At 40.4% G+C, this 23,753-nt stretch overlaps 1 long non-coding RNA gene across 1 annotated transcript in view; it reads left to right on the top strand.

Moving 5' to 3' along the window:
• Nucleotides 1-13,617, top strand: part of LOC148044595 (uncharacterized) — a 51,537-nt gene extending 37,920 nt beyond the window's left edge. Inside the window, exon 4 of the long non-coding RNA XR_015697268.1 lies at nt 13,173-13,617. This is a non-coding gene — a long non-coding RNA (uncharacterized LOC148044595). The remainder of the gene's footprint in view (nt 1-13,172) is intronic.
• Nucleotides 13,618-23,753: the final 10,136 nt, after the last annotated feature.

Raw genomic sequence — 23,753 nt, 5'->3', positions numbered from 1 at the left:
TCGGCCTGCCATTGATGATCTATGCCGGACACTACTGTTTTATTTCTAGGAAAATTAATTCTTGCAGGCTTATGAAGCGTATAAGCATCTTGCCCTGACAGCCACGTCTTGACTTGCTTCGTGATCAGGTTTTTATCATGTTTTCTAGCTTCCTGGAAAAGGGTATTTACTCCTCCATAACTCCCTACATATTCTGGAGTATAATAAATATGGCTTAGAACCTTTTTATGCTTCATTATATTGAAAGAACACTGACAAATGGGGCAAGCATTGACATTAACACAATCTTTTATTGGCTATACAGAGTTCAGAGGGTTATGCCCCCTCCATCAGAAAAATATCCCTCATCATCACTATCAGAAGCAGAATATAGAGGTGCATAACATGCTATTTTACAATTCGTTGAGTCTGTATTCCACAAATCATGTCCGCAGCCGCAAGCAAACCAGTTTTTACACAAATTGCAGCTCTTTAACTCACTGTTTAGATAGTGTGGTCTCTGGAATAGCTCAGAACCCCAGTTATAGTCTAGATCATAAAAATCTGCAGAAGCTTTATGTCCGCGGCAAATAGCACTGGAATATAAAATCGGGGTGTCTTGAAGAGTTTGCTGTTTATGAGTTATTATTTTGGAGTCTGCAAAATATAAACCGCATCTTGTTAGTGAGTTATCCACTCCAGTGTCATTTACAACATCATAAATAAAAAAACATTTACTTACCATTGCATAATGATAATGAAGCATCATTCGCTGTTTCACATACTGGCCGGTAAGTACTCTGCACATCATCGTTAAAATTACAACACTCCATGCTGCAGCCATGCAAAACAGGTCTGAATAAAAAACTTTCATTATCATACCCTTTGCAACAGGGTTTGTTGCATTCTGGTGGCAGGGGTCTTGTGTCAGAGCATTTGATGCTGGCTTTTGCTGTTGTTTTAAAAACATCTTTGGAATCAGAGGTTGCCATCTTCAAGAGACTGCTGAAATTAAGGCAAACTAACCAGCTCTTGTAATGACAAGTGCACTTTGCGCATGCCCAGAATCACAGAGGAATGGGGTGGGTGGGTGAGTAAGGCATGTCAGGGCATATCCCAGGCATGAATGAACAGGCTTATCCACTGCATGCAACCTGGCGGGGTTGCCTATTGTGAACATTTTAATTCCTGTTAATATTCCTTGTCTTTTCCTGTTGGTGGGCTTCAATCTACCTAGAAATAAATACCTTTTAGACAAAAAATGGTTAAATGCAGACCCCATGTCTCAACAAAAATTAAAACCAACATTGCCTAGAAATAAATACCTTCTAGGGGAAAAAGTGGGTTTAAATGCAGCCCTTAGGAGATTGATTACAAATAAAAAACATTTTTTAGTTCACAACCTCCCCTCCCACCACCCTTGAATGTCCATAGAATTAATCTAGGGTTAAACTAATCATGTACACAGTCTTGGCATCTTTCTTGATGGGGTAAGTTTCAACACGTCTTATCTGGAAAAAAATAGGGCTAGGATATTGCACAACACCTTATCTGTTAGGGCTACTCATCATGATGGGCTTAGGCCATTACAACATATTCGGCTAGGATTATGATCTTGTGAAACCTGCACCACGTGGGGTCAATTATGCACACCCCAGCCGGGGAGGAGGGCTATGCACGTCACATCCGGAAGGTGGGGGCTGTGCACATCACTTCCGCTTAGGGGCATGATCTGGTGACGTAATCAGCACGTGGGTTTGTTTACTTTGATGATGTCACTGATAATTTCCATTAAAAAAGGTATGTACTATATCTACTATGGTCATAAGTCACTTTTTTCAGTGCTGTTGTAACTTTGACCAGTCACTAAAGGAACTGTTGTAAGTCAAGGACTACCTGTATACTTCTGGCATCTGTGTTCTGCAGTTGGGGGGAGGAGGGGCAGACAGTCAACAAGATGGAATTTTGATCCATGTTCCTCCTTCCTCCTGTTAGGATGGGACCTTCACTATACCATTTATAGTTGCTCAACATGGTAGGCAGACAGTTCCATAGATGTTAAGGAGGTTTCTTGTAGTAATGACCAGGGAAGGGAATTATTCCTAATGTATCTGCCTCTACTTTTTTTCCCACCTAAAAGTCTCTCAAAGCTACAGATTTGCAAACTCAATGTACAATAAATTTAAAAGTAGAACAAACTTTTTTTTAAGTTTGTAGAGTCTGCAAGACAATAGTATTTGCTGCAACTCCTTTTTTACGACCCTGTAATCCTGAATTGCATAAAAATAATACCAACTTCACTTCCACCTGCAAGGTGTTCAACTTTAGGAGTGGATAAGAATGCTTTTGGAAAAGAGTGCTTTGAGATAACAGAAATTGCATGTGGAATTTTGTCTTTGGAAGTGAAGTATTATAAAACTCACTAGCATGCAAAAGCACCTTCCTCAGGTTATTTAGATGACTTGCATATTTTGATTGTTGAAATTGTTAAAGAAAGGAGACAATAGTATGTAGGATGTCTGTATATTTAAGCATCTGGAGCCTGCCTTCATTTGAGATAAGGTTAATTTCTCAGATTGGCATACTTCAGATGTATAGGAGTAGAAGAAATTGTGGGTGTTACATTCCAGCATACAGTGTACACTACCCTGTGAAAAAATAAAAGGGATAGATTCTGGCATTAAGCTAAAATATGCTTCTTATACAGAGTTCCTTTATGTTCTAAGGTACTTGTAAAAGAAAACCTTTGAAAAACAGGAACAACAGTTGACATTAGTTATTTTTTCTCAATGTTAGGCACTCAGCTGAGGTGGATTTGCCCAAACTCAAGTACTGAAATGAAGCACACTGTTATCACAATATAGTGAAGTATATCTCCTCCGTCCATGCTTACTACCTATTTAGTTACGTATTTATGGCATAAGCCATAAATAAAACAAGTTACAACTTCTTCATCTTAATTAACTCTGAAGCTTCAGCATAAAAGCCATGTTCATATGACATGCCTAAAAAAAGAGCAAGCAAATACATGTGCAATATTTTTCAAGCCTTATCTGCTCTTTAAATCAGGTTTAGAATCACTCAAAACTCAAATCGCTTTTGAGTTTCTTTATCCTGTATGCAGGGATGTTGGGATCAAAAGAAATATAGTGGCTGTGAACATGCAGTTGGAGCCCTTTGGGACAGAACTACATGCAGTCACAATTGCCATTTTGACTCCCATGTTCCAGTGTTGTTGTAGGTCATAACATTAAAATTAAAGTGTTTTAAGATGTTTTTGCTGAACATAATGATATGGTACATATCATATTTTCAATCGTTCTATTGAAAAAAATGAAGTGTGGGAAGATGATATATGATACTGAGAAGAAAAGTAATTTACTATTTAAAGCTAGGGAAGCAAGTGATTGAGACTGTGGTATAGGTGTGACCTACAAAATTAATTGAATAAACAATCTGCCTAAAAAAATAGGCACGTTTTACCCACAGATTTTGAAGATTTAAGGCAATCATGCTTGTGAACTGGTACAAATTAAAAAAAAACATCCAAATATTTCATAGCCATATTTAAGGGATTTCAGTGGCTCATGGGGTTAGGACACTGAGTCAAAAGACCATTAAGAAGTTGACAGCAGTTCAAAACCCAAGAGCAAGCTGAGCGATGGAATGAACCACTTAGCGGATTGAAAGCATGCAAATGTGAGTAGATAAATAGATACCACTTTGATGGGAAATTAATGGACATGAAAGGAACCCCCTCAGACATCCCCTGTGTAACAGTGATGTCACTTTCAACCCATAAGTGCCTTGATAGAAGCTTCCGACATGAATGGAGTAGTAGTTTAACCATATTTAAAGAACATCAACATTTTCTAATATGGCCAGAAATTATTAAAATAATTTGACAAAGATGTTCACCATCTATCTGGAGTTAAAGATATTTCACATAGCTTATAGGATTCAGATAGTTCTCTGGGCTTGAATCCAAGGAGGAGGTAGTATCTAGTAATGGGAAGTTAGATGTCAAATTTTAGTCGTTTAGTTTAACAACAGATAAAATAACATATCAAATCATGTTTATTATATGCCTTCAATTTTTATTTTAAAATATTTCAAATTTTATTTTTTAAAATTCGAAATGTCAAGAGACCAATAGATACTGATAGTTATCAAAGACTTAAATTTTAACCTAAGTTAATATAAAAACTGATTTCTGTTTTCCATTTGTCAAAGAACTATAATTTTATGTAAGTTTCAAATAATTTTGGTTAATACTTGGAATTTAAATTTCCAGAATATGGCTGTTTCTGTTTTTTATGATTCTGTGAATAACAATTTCCACTCAAGTATTGTATTTTAGTATTATATGTATTAAATTATAATTATAATATTGTGAATGTTTTTAAATCTGGTGTATAATTATTTAAATTTGAATAAACTAATGGCCATGAACAGTACTTGTTATAGATTTTGAACTGAGTAGGATTTCAAAATGTCTAAACATACAGCAAATTTGTGTTATTAATAGTGGGACTTAGACATCCATTACTCCATTTCTCACTTTTTGGAGTGTCTAATTAAAAGAGTGATTGAGGAATTAATGTTCACTGTTACAACATTGCTGGTTGAAAGGTGCAAAGTAAAAGCTCCTTTCATACCCTTGAAAGTGTAATGGAGTCTGTCTGACAGAAATTTTAAATGTAAATGAAATAACTACCAGCCTTCACTCACAATCAATTAAATCAGACTGAATAAAAAATTAAGCAACAGAGAATTTACATAGATGTTTTCTCAGAAAAGTCACAAAATATATCAGGTCTAAAAAGCTAAAACAGCATTTTGCATGGAAACAGATGCTTTTCTCCTACTTCAGCCAATTTTAGAATGTGGAGTGGTTTTGAATTTCAGAAATGGATTCAGGCTTCCCTGTATTTGGCATGTATCAGGTTTTATATCTACTGGGATTCTATTCAACTTTGCATTGCAAAAATAATGCAGGTCATTGCTCCCAGCTGATTGTACATCCCCCACCATGAACATGCAGAATCAGCAAGTTCATCTCTTGCTTATGCATATTTATGCATTGGTCAGGACCAGGTGTCACAGTTGTGCTTCTACATATTAGGCTTCTGACGTTACTGTCTTTTGTTTCCATTATTTTCTTTTAATGTGACTGAGTGCAAGGGGGAACCTGCTGATTCTATATGTTCACTGCTGTGGAGAGGAGGAAAAATCAATATGAGAGCCAAGCACAGCTACAGTGGTGTACTGCAAAGTGTAACATTAAGCTCTTTTTGGATGGAAACAGGGCTGATTTATTCTTAATGACTTCACTTTGCTGACCATCGGTTTTTTGTTTCATTATTCAAAGGCAAAGACTGAGCCAGCATTTTCTGAAAGTGCCAAGCAGTCTGTAGTGGGAGTAAGTAAGCACAAACTACGTCCTTCAGATGTCTCATTTATTGAATACATATGATTTTGGGGAACCCTTTGCTCTTAAAATACATGTAGAATTGTATCAGCCTTGCAAGGTAGTCCAGACAAGGAAGTGCATTCAGCTGAGCTAGTTCTCCATTGTTGTAAGGTGACATTATGCAAGTCTGAAAATAAGATTTCTCTCCTGCTGCCCCCAAAACTAGGGAGGTGTTTGCCATGCTCACATTTCTTCTGCAGGTCAATTGTGCAACCAATCCTCTGGCTGTGGCTCTTTCCCCTGTCTCCCAAGGTCATTCTCACATACCATTACAAACTGATCCTGTTCGAGTAATAATATAACAGACACATAAACACAACTTTCATATTCATGTAAGTGATGAAATGGCCACTTATGCAAAGAATATCACTTCCCTTCAATTTATTCCTATACATTATGTTTCACTGGAGATGTGGAGGAGTTTAATATATCAAATCATTTAAATTCTACAGAATTTAGGAAATTGCCATTTTGTATCATTTATGTAATCACGGATATCAAAAGTGTCAGTGTGGTGTTGAACCCAATCATCTTTTGACAAACTGTCCCAGAATTATCAGGTTGTGCAGCTTCTTGAGATATGGTAATATATTAAATTTTTAAAAATTCAGTGTTGGAAAGAATAAATAATAATGCTATTTTATTCCTAATGAATATTCCCTAGCTGAAACTGCACATCATGCAAAACATATACAGTAGCAAATAAGCCATATATACTGGTGTTCTAGATGTTTAACAATGCAATTATTTTACTGCCCAGAATATAGCATCCCATACATGGGGCTGAATTAGAATTTGCAGCCTGTCTTTCCTTAGATATTCATAGTAATTACTTTTCCAATGATACTGAAATTATTTAGTTACCTGGAACATGGTGTCTGTAAGATAAAGATTCCCCTTGCACATACATGCTAGTTATTACCGACTCTAGGGGGCGGTGCTCATCTTCATTTCAAAAGCCAGCGCTGTCCGAAGACGTCTCCGTGGTCATGTGGCTGGCATGACTAAATGCCAAAGGCGTATGGAACATTCTTACCTTCCCGCCAAAGGTGGTCCCTATTTTTCTACATGCATTTTTACATGTGTTCGAACTGCTAGGTTGGCAGAAGCTGGTACAAGTAACGGGAGCTCACTCGGTTATGCAGCACTAGGGATTCAAACCGCAGAACTGCCGATCTTTCTGATCAACAAGCTCAGCATCTCAGCCATTGAGCCACCGTGTCCCGCTATGGTGTCTGTAGCTATACTTAAAATCTCAACATTTCATCCAATTACATAGAATTTTGAATACATTGACAAGAGAGAGAAAAATATCTGCTGCTGAAATTAAAATTCAGGTTTCCCAATTGGATTAATTTATGGTGTTGTTTTTAGTGTCACTTTTAACTAAGAATGAGCAGAGCAGGATTTGGAGTAATTGAAATTCCATGAGTCAGTTTTATAACTTATAAAAAGAAATGATACTTCCCTATTATATTTCTGAATATAGTTCAGGCCCATTAACATTGATTATGCTAAAATTGTTGTATTGTAGCTGATAGAGGTTCTCACTGCTCACTCCAGGAATTCAGTTCTAAGCAGCTCAAGGTTGACTGAGTCTTCCATCATTCTGAGGTCAGTAAAATGAGGGCCCAGATTGTTGGGAGCAATATGCTGACTCTGTAAATCACTTAGAGAGGGCTGTAAAGCACTGTAAAGTGGTATATAAGTCTTAAGTGCTATTGCTATTGAAAGGAAGAATTAGGCAATAAGTAAAACTATTTTTATGGAATCGTAAATTTGGAAAGAGCCAAAAGTGAGACTACCATCCCAAATTACAATAACCACATTCTAGCATATAAAGCCATCATTTGAGTTCCCCAAACCAAGATTAGGAATTCACTGAATTAACAAATTCAGATGTAAAAGAGTACCATATTTTTGTACTTTCGGCGAGCTATTAGCCCCATAATTCTTGTGTGGGAAATCCACTACAAGATGTAGGTCTCTTCATTTAATGTCATGGATCATGATCCACTATGCTTGGTCTGATGCTGGTTAATAGTTTTCAACTTCCCAGTCAGACTAAGAAAGCATAGTGGGACCAAACACATGCATACAAACACAATTACAGTGTAAAAACAGAAGTAATAAGTATGTCAATCCAGTGCTTTCTATGACCTATTTCTAACCAAAAATGAACTTGGAAAGAAGGGGGGCCGTGGGAGAGGGGGGGGGTCTATGTGGATAGGGGGAAGTCGGAGCATCCTGGTCATGACTGGGAGGGGCAGATATGGCGGGAGATGTAGGGGCAGCCATTATCGGGAAACAAGGACTTGCTACATTACAGCGATTGCTTGTTCCGGCCCCTCAGGCTCAACTCAAGGATCTGGTGTCAGAGGAGTGCAGAGCCCCGGTCTCAGGTTGTTGTTGCTAAATGCCAGGTTGGTTGTGAACAAAGCTCCCCTCATCCGAGATTTAATATTGGACAAGGAGGCAGACCTGGCATGTATAACCGAAACCTGGCTGGGCCAAGAGGGGGGTGTTCCCCTCTCAGAAATGTGCCCAGATGGGTTTCAGGTGCTCCACCAACCACGACACCAGAAAAGGGGTGGGGGAGTAGCAGTTATCGTCCGAATGTCATTAGTTCCTCGCAGGATCCCTGCCCCAGAGATTGTGGGGTGTGAGTCTCTCCTCTTGAAGTTGGACCTAAGGGTTCAATTGGGCTTGCTGTTGACATACCTGCCTCCCAGCTGCGTCACGACAGCCCTGCCTGTGCTACAAGAGGCAGTAGCCAGGTTGGCGGTGGAGTTCCCCAGACTTATGGTATTGGGGGACTTTAATCTACCATCTCTCGGTGAACGCTCTGATGGGGCACAGGAGTTCATGGCTTCCATGACAACCATGGGCCTGACCCAGGTAGTTCAGGATCCCACTCATAGGGCAGGACACACGCTTGACCTTGTATCGTCCCTATGGAACGATCTTCCCGTTGAGATCTGGACCCTTACTACCCTTCCGGGCTTCCGCAAAGCGACCAAGACCTGGCTGTTCCGGCAGGCTTGGGGCTGTTGATGTATCCAGCCCCATCCTGAGTTATGAATGTTGTTGAACTTTTAATGTTTTTTATTTTTTTGTATGTCCCCCCCCTCCCTTTTTTTATCTGTAAGCCGCCCTGAGTCTCTTTGAGAGTGGGCAGCATACTAAATAAATAAATAAATAAATAAATAAAATATTTCTCTCGGGGCAGTGGTGTCAGCCTCTGCTTTGCTGCTGCTTCGGCTGCCATTGTAACAGGAAGGGGGGGCTGGTATTTGGGAGGGGAATCATGATGTGCTGGAGGAAGATTCTAGATGCTGACCTGATCATCTTACTGCACATGTGGAGGAAGGGAGTTTCCCACCAAGGTTAACTGTCCGGCATTCCATCCTGGTGATGTCTTTTGAAGTTATGTCCCACCTGACAGTTGGGTGCATTATAATTGGACTATGGACTGGGGTGCCAAGGGGAGGGGATTGAATTATACATGATATTCTTTGCTTTCGCGCCTAATTAACCAGATTCAGCTTAGCTTTGCTACTGTTCGTTTATAATTAGTAAAAATACACTTGATTTCAAACAAATGGAGTTGAGTGGTTTCTTTCCTGATTATTAAATGAAGTCGCACCTGACAAGTGGAGACGTGATCTTGATTTAAGGGGAATAGAGACCTTGCCCTTGTCATGGTCAGATCACTCCTTGCTGAAGCTTGACTTCAGGACACTACCCCCACACTGCAGGGAGGCAGAGCCAATTAAGTGGTTCTGCCCCAGGCGCCTGATGGACCCTGAGGGGTTTCAGAGGGAGCTTGGAGAGATACCTGACTCCCTTGTCTGCAATCCGTCCGAGTCTTTGGTCGCTGCCTGGAATAGTGTGGCGGCTGGAGCATTGGATCAGATTGCGCCTTTGAGGCCTCTCCGTGGCAGCGGCTCCAGGAGGGCACCTTGGTTTACCGAGGAACTCCGGGAGATGAAGTGCCAAAAGAGACACCTAGAGCGACGTTGGAGGGGTAGTAACTCTGAGTCTGATAGATCACTACTAAGAGCCTTTATTAGGACTTATCTAGTGGTGATACGGGCGGCAAAATGTGCGCATTTTTCCGCTCTTATTGCGTCCGCTGAATCTCACCCAGCCGCCCTGTTTAGGGTGACCCACTCCCTCCTGAAAGGTGAGGAGGTGGGGGAACCCTTGCAGGGAAGAGCTGAGGAGTTTGTTCAGTTTCTGTCGGATAAAATCACTCAGATTTGGACAGACCTGGACTCCGTTTGGGCAATGCCAGCCGAGATGCCGAGGGCTAGTCTTAATCAGATTTTTTGGGATGAGTTTGAATTTGTCACCCCAGAGGAAGTGGACAAGGCCATGGGAGCGATGAGTGCCTCCACCTGTTCATTAGACCCGTGCCCCTCCTGGCTGGTTTCGACCAGCAGAGAGGTGACACGAGGCTGGCTCCAGATGATTATCAACGCATCTTTGCAGGAGGGGTTTTTCCCACAACCATTAAAGGAAGCAGTGGTGAGACCCCTCCTCAAGAAGCCTTCCCTGGACCCAGCTGTTTTGAAAAACTTATCATCCCGTCTCCAAACTTCCTTTTTTAGGGAAGATTGTTGAGAAGGTGGTGGCGCTTCAACTCCGATGGACCTTGAAAGACTGACTCCTGTCAGTCTGGTTTCAGGCCCGGATACAGCACGGAAACTGCTTTGGTCGGCCTGACTGATGATCTCTGGTGGGCTAGGGATAGAAGACATTCCTCTATCCTGGTGCTTCTTGACCTCTCAGCAGCTTTCGATACCATCGACCATGGTATCCTTCTGCGACGCCTGGGGGAGGTGAGAGTGAGAGGCACCGTATTACGGTGGTTCTCCTCTTACCTCTCTGACAGGTCGCAGTCGGTGTTGGTCGGAGAGCAGAGGTCGACCCCTAGGCCCCTCAAGTGTGGTGTGCCGCAGGGTTCGTTCCTGTCCCCCCCCTCCTATTTAACATCTACATGAAGCCGCTGGGTGAGATCATGCGACAGCACGGGGTAAAGTATCACCAATATGCTGATGATACTCAATTATATCTCTCTGCCCCTTGTCAGCTCAGTGAAGCGGTGGACATGATGTGCCGATGTCTGGAGGCTGTTAGGGTCTGGATGAGGGCAAACAAACTTGTGCTCAATCCCGATAAGACTGAGTGGCTTTGGATGTTGCCCCCGAAGGACTGTTTGGACAGTCCATCCTTAACCCTGGGGGGAGAAAATTTACACCCCTCAGAGAGGGCTCGCAATTTGGGAGTCCTCCTGGATTTGCAGCTGAAATTGGAACATCATCTGTCGGCTGGGACCAGGGGGGCTTTTGCCCAAGTTCGCTTAGTGCACCAATTGCGGCCCTATTTGGATCGGGATGCGCTTCTAATGGTCACTCATGCCCTTGTCACCTCGAGGCTGGATTATTGTAATGCGCTCTACATGGAGCTACCCTTGAAAAGTGTTTGGAGACTGCAGTTAGTTCAGAATGTGGCCGCACGGGTGATAGTGGTATGCCGAGGTACACCCACGTTACACCTATCCTCCGTGAGCTACACTGGCTGCCTATTGGTCTCCGGACTCAATTCAAGGTGTTGGTTATCACCTTTAAAGCCCTACATGGCTTAGGGCCAGGATACCTTCGAGACTGCCTGCTGATGCATATCTCCCAGCGACCAGTAAGATCCCATAGATTGGGTCTCCTTTGGGTGCCGTCGGCCATATAATGTCGGCTGGCGGGCTCTCGGAGGAGAGCCTTCTCGGTGGCTGCTCCGACTCTTTGGAACCAGCTCCCCCCAGAAATCCGGACCATACCCACTCTGATAGCCTTCAGGATAGCCATAAAAACTTGGCTGTTCTGGCAGGCCTGGGGCTGTTGACCTCACTATTGAGGTCCGGCCCTGACTAGAATGAATTTGATGGATGATTTTTTTTAATTCTATTGTTTTTATGTTTTTTATATTTTCTTTGTAAGCCGCCCGAAACAGTAGTCTAAGGCTGTCAGAAACATAAAATAGAGCAAAATATTGTGTTTAGTGGCTCTCAAAAGCCATGCCTTTCTATCAGAACAGTGTGCTTTAAACTTGGCAACTTTAAAATGTATGATCTACTGCTCCCAGAATGAGTTCTCAGAACTGAAATCCACAGACCTTACAAATGCTAAATTAGGGTGAGTAGAGGAACTGCTTTAGAACATCATTCTAAAAGTCTGCATAGTTCTGCCCAGAGTTCTGGTATTCAAATAATTTAACCAGTTCATCCAGGGTCAGGATGGCTGTTGTGGGAGGTGTGGCCCATTCCTGTTCTCCATTCTACCCCACATGCTCCTGCAACTTCCAACCTGACCCTGGGTCAACCAGTTGTAAAATTTCCACCCTTTGCCAAAAGGCTGTTTCTGAGGATGCTTGTCTGCACATTGGTCTTGGGCTGTTTCAGCCTTCTGGATGCGGCTCCTTTAAGAGGGGAGGTTTCCGAAGAACAAGGAAGGGAGTTACCATAGAGACGAGTTGATGCTCCCGAGAGCTTGCGCAGGAATATGAAGAATTGGGGGGAAGTGGAGGGAGGGATCCCCCCCTCCGCATGGAGCTGCTTGCAGGGGGTGTTGGTCAGTCTGCAGGCAAAAGTGAGAGGGGCGAGGAATTATGTTGGCAGCACGATTGAATATAGGGGAAACTGCAGGGTTTAGTTTGACCATGCAAAATATTACCCACCCACCCCACTATCAAAGTGGATAGTGGGAGCAGCCATCCTGAGGGAAGGTGGATCAGGGAGAAGAAGGAAAAGTGGTCTTCCCTTGCACCAGCCGTTCCGTTGCCCCATTGCAGTGCAGCACCCAGGATCCACTTTAATAGCAGGGGATGGGTAATTTAAAAACCGGTTTGTCCGAACCGGTGTGAACCAACTGAATCCACCACTGGTTATGCTCCTATGTCCTTTAGGAAAGCCTTAAAATCTAAGTCTTCCAGTAGGTTTTGAGCAAGTGACCTCTCACTGGAGTGATTTAAGTGTTTGTCCTCCTTGGTGCAATGTTTTATTTTGGTCCTTTTCTTTATTATGATGGTGTTTTTAAACCACCCAGCCCCCTGTACACTACTGCCAGTTTGCTTGTAGGCACGCTGCTTGCGTACGCTTGATGCGTGCTGTGCACACATGTAAAGTGCAATACAAAATTGCTCTGCGCATGCACCGAAGCAAAAAACAAGATGGAGAACCAGTTCAGGGGCATGATAGGCCTGGGTCGCTGCCGGTTCCAGCAACCCAGGCTGCCAAACCACTACCGGTTTGGCCGAAACCGGTCCAAACCGGTAGAAACCCACCATTAGATTGGGGTGAGTGCAGGAGTGGAGATTTGTTTCTCACTAATGTCTAAAATAGACATTGATAAGAGCTCCACTGAAGCCCTTACCTGAACCAGGGAACTATGCAATTCTAGACCTGCTCTCAAACATGCCATTGCTAGGAAAGGTGACTGAAGAACTGATGGTCTTGCAATTCTAAACCCTCCTGGAAGATAATGATTTCTGGACCCATTTTAATCAGGCTTTCTTGATGGATGACCTCTGCTAGAAGTTGGATAGTTCAGTGCTGAATTGCTAATTCTTTGGAATTTCTCATCCACTTTTGATATCATAATCCTTGGTGTTCTTCAGTAGGATTTAACCCATAGGTGCTCCTTCTTGTTCCCTTTCCATCCTCCAGGCTTCCCACTGTTCAGCATTTCAACAAATGAAATCACTGGGGAAAACTTCAGAAGTATTAAAGTGACATCACAATGCTAATAACACTGAACGTGACTTACCACCCATCTTCAGAGAAGCAATTATGATAAATGTGAAAGAGTCTCTTGTTCCCTCTTTTTACCGCTCAGTCTACACTCAGAAAGTAGGACTTTCAATTATTAATACATTTTAGCACTATTTTCATTTCTATTTTTTTACCTTTATTTTCTGCATGTTATTATTCATTTTAATTCTATAGTAATAGGATTCAGTAGATGGGCAGAATATAAATATAAATGAATAAATAAATAAATGCTGTAGATCATTGTTTCCATTGACACATAGATTGTGCAGATCCTTTGAATGGGGGCTTTTGGAATGAGCCAGAATATGTTCCTTAACTACTAAATACCAAATTCAAGACCTTACTGATAAATTACCATGAACACCAGTATTTTAAAGAAAGTGAAAAAGATTCTGTTCCAAGGAGAGTGTATGTGAAATATTTAAATTGTATTTTTCTAATCACAGTTAAATTGTCTCAAACTCCACAAAATTTGTAGAGGATTGCAGCCTAATATACATAATTTGCAAACTGTTGTTTATTATTTATTTGTTTTATTTTCATTATTCTCTTAGGTTATTATTTGGTTAATATAGTATTCTAAATTATATAATCCCTTTAGTTAATAATGGATAGGTGGTGGAACTATGTTGCCTCTTTAGAAAATAAAATGGTTTTATAATGTAAAGCAGGATTGAATAGATTGTAAATCCTAAAGCAATTTATTGTTCTGCCAATATGTATTACAACAATATAAATATATTCAGCTACACTTAAGGATTTTATTTAAGACCAAAGAAGTTGGTTTCTTGCACTTACTGAAATTTAATAGTTTCATTTTTCCATTGGGCCTAGTGAAAATCCCTTGAGAATTAAAATTCTCATTAAGGCCACAAGAAAGCAGAATTTAATCAAATGAATTCAAAAGCTCCCTATTTAAAAATATGCAACTATAAATTGAATTTCCACACTAGCTGGCACAGCTTTTGGTAGCTAAAGACTTATTTATTATACTATGAATGCAAAACAAAATAAAAATTGAATTGTACATCATCAGTAGCTGCAGTCTAGATCTATTCCTTGCCCATGAAACTATTCTGTTTTAAGAAGCATCACCGTATGTCAACTTTCCCAACTCGTAATCTGAAATTGGAAGATAAATATAAGATGTGAGTCTTTCTGTCATGACTTAAATAATGTTACAATTGCTGAGGTGTATTCTTCTAACAAAGGTAAACTGAATCTAATGAACGATAAAATGAGTTTTCATCTCAGTAATTTTGATATCTTGTAATTTGTACTGCTAGTTCTGCAAAGATTACACGTGAATCCTTCCCATAATCATGGGATATTTTCCCCCATGTTATTTTTCTATATGCAATACACTTCACTTTCAAGAAAGAAAAGGACTGAGTGCTTGAAGCCATAAATATAGCATTGAGCCAGTTGTTATTGGAACAGATTGCCTGATATTAAAGTATTGTTAGGAGCCACCTGGACAGTTCTAAATGATCTTGACCTGAGACTTCTCTTTACAATGGATGTTATTTTTAAAACACACACACAATCTTTGTGCTGTTTGACATTGGTCTGTAAGAAACCTAAGAAATCCACTTTAGTATTGGAAAGTAACATCTTGCTCGTAATAAAACTCTGATTAACAATATTGACTGAGGAAATGACTGCATTTTTGGTTATAAATGTTATGCATAGTTAATAAAGTTTAAATTATAAATGTAAAATGTGGCCTCTCTCTCCACTTGTTATTTTTTTGTCATAGAGCTTTTAATATTGGAAAACCTCAGTACATTAGACTTCATTGTCAAGTACAACAACATACACAACATTAAATTGTGCACTTGAAATTACATTTTGGCTGAATTTATTTCTGAGATATGGATCAAGACAACCAGTATCAGAATGTGATATGATGGCATCCAGAAGTCTAGACCTTTCAAGAAAGAATATACCTCATTAGCTCATACATTAGCGTTCTCTCTCCATTTCAATATCTATTTCAATTTTCCCTTTATATTTTAAACAGGCTTCCCCAATGCCTGGGCTGCAGCCCACTACCAGACCATGGCCTATTTGGATCCAGGTTGCACAAGTGGGCCAGTGCGCATAGCTCAATTTGCGCAAGTTAAGGTGCACGCATGGACGCCGTCGCCAGCCAACCACTCGCACAAGTCAAGCTCATGCGGCCAAGTTCTCCTCTCCAACCCCCAACCCCCACCAAGCCACAAAGGTTGGGGACTGCTGTTTTAAAGCAAAAAAACTTGCATATTATCCTTAAATATTCCCTGTTTTTTCAGTCTTAATTTTGGTGAGTTATCTTTTCTGCCTGGGGTATGAAATATTCATATAATAAAGTAACTGCAAGTAATTTTTAATTAAAATTAGAGTTAAGTCATTTTTCCTGTTTGCTCTTCTGTGTGTGAATTTTCAGAAATGTATATTTTCCAAACAAATTACTCAATACTATAATTGTTCAATTGTTGATGTTCTTTAAAAATTCCCTGTTGAAACTGAAATTTATTTCCGAAGAAGTCTGAAAGCTGAAATAACCAAGTTGGGTAATTGGCTACCTTTGCACATTGTGCAAAGCCATTATTTATTTAGTCGAATGAACCACAGTTCAACCCATAAACAGCAGTATTGCTACATTATAAACCTTGGCTTATAAACCACCGCATCTGGATCCACACAATACATTAAACCAAAGTTAATCACATCATATCTGATTATGTTGGAAAAAGGAGATTTCACATTTTAGACATTTGTTTTCCAGTTAAATTCACAACATCAGATGACTTCCTAGATGAAATTATTAGTCAAAGCAGAGAAGACATCCCTACTACCAAGACCCAAAGAAACAGTGAAAGAAATATAGATTCTTCACCAACGCCATGAAAGATTTGTTTGCTCATTATTCATATATATACAGGTTAGCAAGCTCAGCTTAGTAGGCTATTCATGATACAGACGAGATACAGTAATATCTATGTATTATCTGTATTTGAGAGGCAATCTGCATTGTACCAGACCTTAAAATATATTGTGCATGTACATGCACATGTATATGTAATTTTATTACTGGAATGAAATCTGAGCTAAGGGAGAAGAGTCTGAAGAGGCTTATTCTGACACTGGAATATTGAAGCTAAAATTAATATTTAAATTACAAATCCATGACCCTTGGCTGTATTTTCTCTCAGTCCAGATCTCACTGCAAAACTACTACTGCCATTCATTTGGCAGTAGATTCAATTTGTTTCCAATTAGGAAGATACTAGGACTGTCCTTACTAGATCTACAATTTTTTCTTGTTTCCAGCCATGTTCACTGGTAAAAATACAATTTTCTTTTTTTAAAAAAACCCAAGAAGAAAAAAGGAAAATCAGTGTTTGGGTCATTTTCAAGTTCAAAAAAAGTTCACAATCATACACATTAATAATAGAACATAGATTTTATATCTCAGACTTATCCAACTGTGGATTTGTTCCTATTGTTAATGGTTAATTTGTATGTGAGATTCAGATCATGCTTTACTATTTATTTATTTGTCAAATTTATGTAGTCATTCATCTTCCTGGAAATGGCTCTAGGCAGCATACAACAATATAAAACCACCATATAAAAAGCAAATGTTATAAAACTCATAAAATATGAACACAATTATTATAAATTAAAAATCAGTAAAAAAAATTAAAATATACAAACAACAAATGAAAAGAGAGATATACGCAATAGGGGAGCTGCCCTAAATGTTGCCAGTTCTCTGGGATTCCCAAAAGAGCCTGTTCAGTCTAGAGGTTAAAGTATCAGGATAAAAATCAGAAGACTGCGAGTTCTAATCCTGCCTAAGGCATGAAAGCTAGCCCAAATCATATTGTAGGGTTGTTATTGTGGGGAAACTTAGATATGTTTATAAAAATAATTAAAGGCAAGAAAAAAGTATTAAAAATTTAAAAACATCATTAAAAAGCCTGATGATACAACCACTTTTCGAGGGCCTACTTGAAGATTCACAGCAAGTTTGGGGAGAACATATGATATCATAACAGAAATGTCTCACTTCCTGGGACTCATCAAATGTAGGTCCCTTGCAGATGGAACTTGTAGAATGGCATCTTTGCCAGATCTAGTGGGATGAGGTGATATAATTGCGGAGAGGCTTCCCCTCAGATAACCCAGTTCCATGCCACAAGGGGGTTTAATGGTCAAAAAACAGCAGCTTGATTTGGATCTGTAAATAATCTGGCAGCCAATATAGCTCACAAAGCAGAGGTATGCATGCTGATCTAAGGGCACACAAATGCACAGTTGCATTTGGCACCAGTTAAAGGTTCTGGATACTCTTCAATGACAGCCTCATCTAAAGTGCATAATAGTCTAAACTGGAAGTGACCAGGATATAAGTGATCATGAATAGAGCCTCCTGGTCCAAGTATGAGCACAACCAGCACATGAAGTAGCATAAGGGCCACTTAGCCATGACTACCATCTGCTCTTTGAGCAAGACTTGTGAGTTCAGGAGAAACCCCAGATTGCACACCAGGTCTGTCTGGAGCAGTGCCATCCCAATTGGAACCAAAGATGGGATTGTCCTAGAACCAAAGGGACCACTCAGTCTTGTCAGGATTCAGCTGCAGTCTGTTGTTCCTTGTCCAGACTTTCACAGCCTCCAGGCATCAGGATAACAGTTCCATCCATAACATTGCTTAATTTGCCTCAGCCAAGATGCATAGTTCAGTAACATCAGCATACTGATGTTACCGTGCCCCATGGTGATGTCCCAGCAGCCTAATGTAGATATTAAATGGAAAAGGAGAAAGCACAACCCATATAGTAATGGAAAGAGTGGGACTTTTGCCCAATCATGACCTTGAAGAAAGGAGGTGAACCCAGCTCCAGTCCTCAACTGATCCAGAAGGATACCATGGTCAATGGCATCAAAAGATGCTGAGAGGTCAGGTAGGGCAAAAATGAATGCACAATCTCTATCCCACCCAGATCTCATCCAAAAGCATAACCATTGGTGCTTTTATCCCATACCCAAGCCTGAATCTTGATTGGAAAGTATCCAGATAATTCAATCAGAATAGAGCTGGAAAGGACCTTGGAGGTCTTCTAATCCAACCCTGCTCAAGCAGGAGACCCCTCAAATATTGAAATACTGTTATGATGTCACCCTTAGTCCTTCTTTTCGCTAGGCTGGCTATTACCCAATTCCTGCAACTGTTCTTAATATGTTTTTGTCTCCAGGCCCTTAATAATCTTAGTTGCTCTTCTTTACACTTTTTCCAATTCTGTGGTTGTCTACTATATTTTTTACTTACTTTACTTTATTGTCATTGTACATTGTAAATACACAGTATACACATACAACAAAATTCACATAACCCCCAGAGACCAGGCCCAATACACATAACAATCCCCAAACATACCATCACCCACCCAAAAAATTCCCCGCCCCTAAACCACCCAAGCATCCACCCAACAGACCAAGTAGTGCTGTCCAATAGCTGATTTAGTTCATTGGTGAATGCAATTATAGCTCTGGGATAAAAGCTATTCAGAAGACATGTGGTCCTTGTTTTAATTGTTCTGCATCTTCTGCCAGAAAGCAACAGTCTAAAAAGATTGTAAGCAGGATGGGAAGAGTCTCTGAGAATGTTGTGCAACTTCCTCAAACAGTGAGATGGGAAGATGTCATCCAGGGCTGGTAGCTGGAGCCCGGTGATATTCTGGGCAGTTTTAATGATTCGCTGTAGAGCTTTTTTGTCCACTGCAGAGCTGCTCCCATACCATGTAAGAATGCCGTTTGTCAGGACACTCTTAATAGTTCTGCGATAGTAGGACAGACATAGATGCTGAGGTAGATTTATCTTCCTTACCATTCTCAGGAAGTACAACCTCTTCTGTGCCTTCTTCACAAGCATGTTAGCATTCATGGTCCATGAGAGGTCTTCCGAGATATAAATGCCAGAAATTTAAAACTACCAACCCTCCCCACCTCCTCACCATTTATGTACAATGGTAAATGTACATCTCTCTTCCTCTTGAAGTCAATTATAAGTTCTTTAGTTTTTTTGGTATTAAATGTAAGGTTATTTTGTTTACACCACAATGTCAGCCCTTGTACTTCCTTCCTATAAGCAGACTCATTGTTCTTATTAATGAGTCCCAGCACTGTCATTCGCAATTTTAATAATTGCATTGGTGTTATACAATGGGGTACAGTCATGTGTGTACAAAGAATAAAGGAAGTGGCTTAACACAAAACCCTGGGGGGCTCCTCTACTTAATATCAGAGTAGAAGAATGGTGAGATCCCATCCTTACTGACTGTGGCCTATCTGTCACAAAATTCTTTATCCACAAACAAATCCTCTGATTTATACCCAAATTGGACTTTTTAAGAAACAAATCATTTGGGTAGAATGGTGTTAAAGGCAGAGCTATAATCTAAAAATAGCAACCTTACCTGTTGTTCCAAATGATTTAATACAGTATGGACAGCAATAGACATAGCGTCATCAGTTGATCTATTACTCCTATATACAAATTGGTATGGGTGCAAAGTAGATGGAAGACTAGCCTTAATATAGTTCAACACCAGTCTCAAAATATTTCAATGCAACAGATGTTAAAGCTATTGGTCTATAATCATTAAGAGATACCACTACTGTCTGTTTAGGGAATGGCACTATAATGGATGGCTTCAGGAAGGTAGGGATAGAGCACTGCAACAGGGATAGATTGAAAATATCCGTGAACACTCCAGATACTATAGCTCTCAAGGGAGAAAAACAATACATTGTTCCACACAATACAATACAATAGCAGAGTTGGAAGGGACCTTGGAGATCTTCTAATCCAACCCCCTGCCTAGGCAGGAAACCCTATACCATATCAGACAAATGGATATCCAACATCTTCTTAAAGGCTTCCAGTGTAGGGGCATTCACAACTTTTGGAGGCAAGCTGTTCCACTGATTAATTGTTCTAACTATCAGGAAATTTCTCCTCAGTTCTAAGTTGATTGACTCCTTGATTAGTTTCCACCCATTGCTTCTTGTTCTGCCCTCAGGTGCTTTGGAAAATAGTTTGACTCCCTCTTCTTTGTGGCAACCCCTGAGATATTGGAACATTGCTATTATGTCTCCCCTAGTCCTTCTTTTCATTAAACTAGACATACCCAGTTCCTGCAACTGTTCTTCATGTGTTTTTCACATTTTTCTACTTTATTTAGTAGTAGGTTATGGTCTACTTTATCAAATGCCTTGCTGAAGTGCAAGTAAATTATATTGATGGCATTCCTCTGGTTCATTAATTTTGTCACTTTGTCGAAGAATGCAATAAGATTAGTCTGGAAAGATCTGTTTTTGACAAATCCGTGTTGGCTTTTGGCTATTACTTTGTTTACTTCTAGGTGTTTGCTAATTCATTGCTTGATTATCTTTTCCAGAATCTTCCCTGGTATTGAGGTCAGGGAAGGGTCTGTAGTTTCCTGGATCTATTTTTTTTTCCTTTTTTGAAGATGGGAACCACATCAGGTCTTTTCCAATCACCTGGCAGTTCTCCGGTGCTCCAGGATCTCTGAAAGATATAGTTCAGTGGTTCTGAGATCTCATCTGCCAGTTCCTTCAGAACCCTGGGGTGTAATCCATCCGGTCCTGATGATTTGAACTCGTCTAGGGTAGACAGGTGCTCACTTACCATTTTCTTCCCTATTTCGTGTTCCTAATCTGATTTTTGTGGTGCTGTTTTTGGTAGGTTGGACTGTTTTTTTTTCCTTTTTGTGTAAAGACAGATCAAAAAATGAGTTAAATAGTTCTGCTTCCTTCCTGTTGCTTGTCACCTTCTCGCCGCTTTCTCCCAGCAATGGACCAATTGTTTCCTTAACTTTTTTCTTGTTTTTAACATGTTGGAAGAAGCTTTTTTTGTTATTTTTTACTTTTTGGGCAAGCCTTTCTTCATTGTGAGCCTTAGCTTTCCTCACTTCATCTTTACAGGATCGGGCTATTTGTTGATATTCTGTCTTAGTTATGACCCCCCTCTTTCCACTTTTTAAATTTATTCTTTTTGTCTTTCAATTTGTCAGAGAGTTCTTTATGCCGCCATGCTGGTTTCTTTTGGGAGCTGTTATTTTTCTTCTTCATTGGTATTGTGCTAGACTGGGCTTTTATAATCTCATTTTTCAAAATTTCCCAAGTTTCTTTTTTAATTGTTTTTTTCTAAAGAACATTTTTGAAAAAAAAACTTTTATAAATATTTACTTCCCTCCCCCACCCTCCCCCCCCAATCTCCCCCCCCCCACCGACTTCCCAGAACCAATACAGGGTATAAATCTTTAACAAAGATGTTCTAAAATAAACTTTTAAAAAGTTAATATCATCTTTCATTTGAGCTTTAACTCCTCCTTGCTAGGCTTGCTCTAAACAACTTATATCATTCCTTGTTTCTTTAGTCATAAGTTATCTGAAATTTCTTAGTCTCATATTTATTTTGAGTATAGTCAGTCCATCTTCTCCACTCGAGTTTATATCTCTCGTTTGAATGGTCCTTGAGATATGCAGATATTTTAGCCATCTCAGCTAGGTTTGTTATTTTCAGTGTCCATTCTTGAATAGTAGGCAAATCTTCCTTCTTCCAGTATTGCGCCACCAACAGTTATTTGCGGTTATTAAATGCAAAATCAGGTTAATCTCTACAACTGTACAATCAGTAATTATACCTAACAAAAATAACTGAGGGGTAAACTTTATCCTTTTTTAAAGAACATTTTGCATAATCCACCATATTTTTATCCAAAATGCTTTAGCCTTTTCACAAGTCCACCATATATGAAAGTAAGTAGCATCAGCACAATCACATCTCCAGCATTTAGGTTGTAAATTCGGATACATAGAGGCCAATTTTTTAGGATCTAGATGCCATCTAAAAAACATCTTATAAAAGTTTTCTCTCAAATTTTGGGCTTGTGTAAACTTTACATTTCTTACCCAGATCTTTTCCCATGTATCCAACATTATTGGTTCTTCAAAATTTTGGGCCCACTTTATCATACAGTCTTTAACTAATTCTGTTTCCGAATCCATTTCTATTAATGCATTATATAGTCTCTTTATATGCATTGAACTTTGATTTCTGATTTGTTTTAGTAAATTATCCTCGTCTTGCATAAAACCGATTTTTTGATCTCTTTTCCATCTGGCCTGTAACTGCCCATACTGAAACCATGTTTGAATTACCTTTTCCTCTTTTAGTACATTCAAGGGTTTTAATTGTAGTACACCTCTTTCTAAGGTAAGAAGCTGTCTGTAACTAATTACATCCTGTTTTTGTACTATATTTATGTTTTCTATTGTGTGTCTAGGAATTGCCCACATTGGTATCTTGTCATTTACATTACATTTACATTTACATTTACATTTATTACGATTTATAGGCCGCCCTTCTCCCTGAGGGGACTCAGGGCGGCTTACAATCACGGGAAGGGGGTGCAATAATACAAGACAAACAGTGAGTAAACAAGATAGATAATAAAACACCAACTTGCATTCAACAGTCAACACTCGGGCGGGTAATTTAAAAGCTTATCCCCAGGCCTGCTGGGAGAGCCAGGTCTTAAGGGCCGTGCGGAAGGTCTGGATGGTGGTGAGGGTACGAATCTCAACGGGGAGATCGTTCCACAGGGTCGGAGCTGCAACAGAAAAGGCTCTCCTCCGTGTAGTCGCCAGTCGACATTGACTGGCAGATGGAATCCGGAGGAGGCCCAATCTGTGCGATCTAATCGGTCGAAGGGAGGTAATCGGCAGAAGGCGGTCTCTCAAGTACCCAGATCCACTACCATGGAGTGCTTTAAAGGTGGTCATCAATACCCTGAAGCGCACCCGGAGATCGACAGGTAGCCAGTGCAGCTCGCGGAGGATGGGTGTAATGTGGGCGAACCGCGGTGCGCCCACTATCACTCGCGCGGCTGCATTCTGGACTAACTGCAGTCGCCGGATGCACTTCAAGGGCAACCCCATGTAGAGCCCATTGCAGTATTCCAGCCTAGAGATCACAAGGGCTCGAGTGACTGTTGTGAGAGCCTCCCGGTCCAGGTAGGGCCGTAACTGGCGGACCAGGCGAACCTGGGCAAATGCCCCCCTGGTCACAGCCGACAACTGATGGTTAAAAGTCAGCTGTGGATCCAGGAGGACTCCTAGATTACGGACCCTATCTGAGGGGTATAAAATTTGACCCCCCAGCCTGAGTGTTGGAATGTCAGCCAAATTATTGGGAGGGAAACACAACAGCCACTCGGTCTTGTCCGGGTTGAGTACCAGTTTGTTAGCGCTCATCCAGTTCTTAACGGCCTCAAGGCCCCGGTTCATCACGTCCACCGCTTCATTGAGTTGGCACGGGGCGGACAGATACAGTTGTGTATCGTCCGCATATTGATGGTATTTTATCCCGTGCCTCCGGATGATCTCGCCCAGCGGTT

This window comes from Thamnophis sirtalis, unplaced genomic scaffold (assembly GCF_051295495.1).
Source record: "Thamnophis sirtalis isolate CommonGarterSnake01/CBP01778 unplaced genomic scaffold, rThaSir2_p1.2 scaffold_7, whole genome shotgun sequence".
NCBI classification, from domain to species: Eukaryota; Metazoa; Chordata; class Lepidosauria; order Squamata; family Natricidae; genus Thamnophis; species Thamnophis sirtalis.
This window is presented reverse-complemented; position numbering and strand designations above follow the sequence as displayed.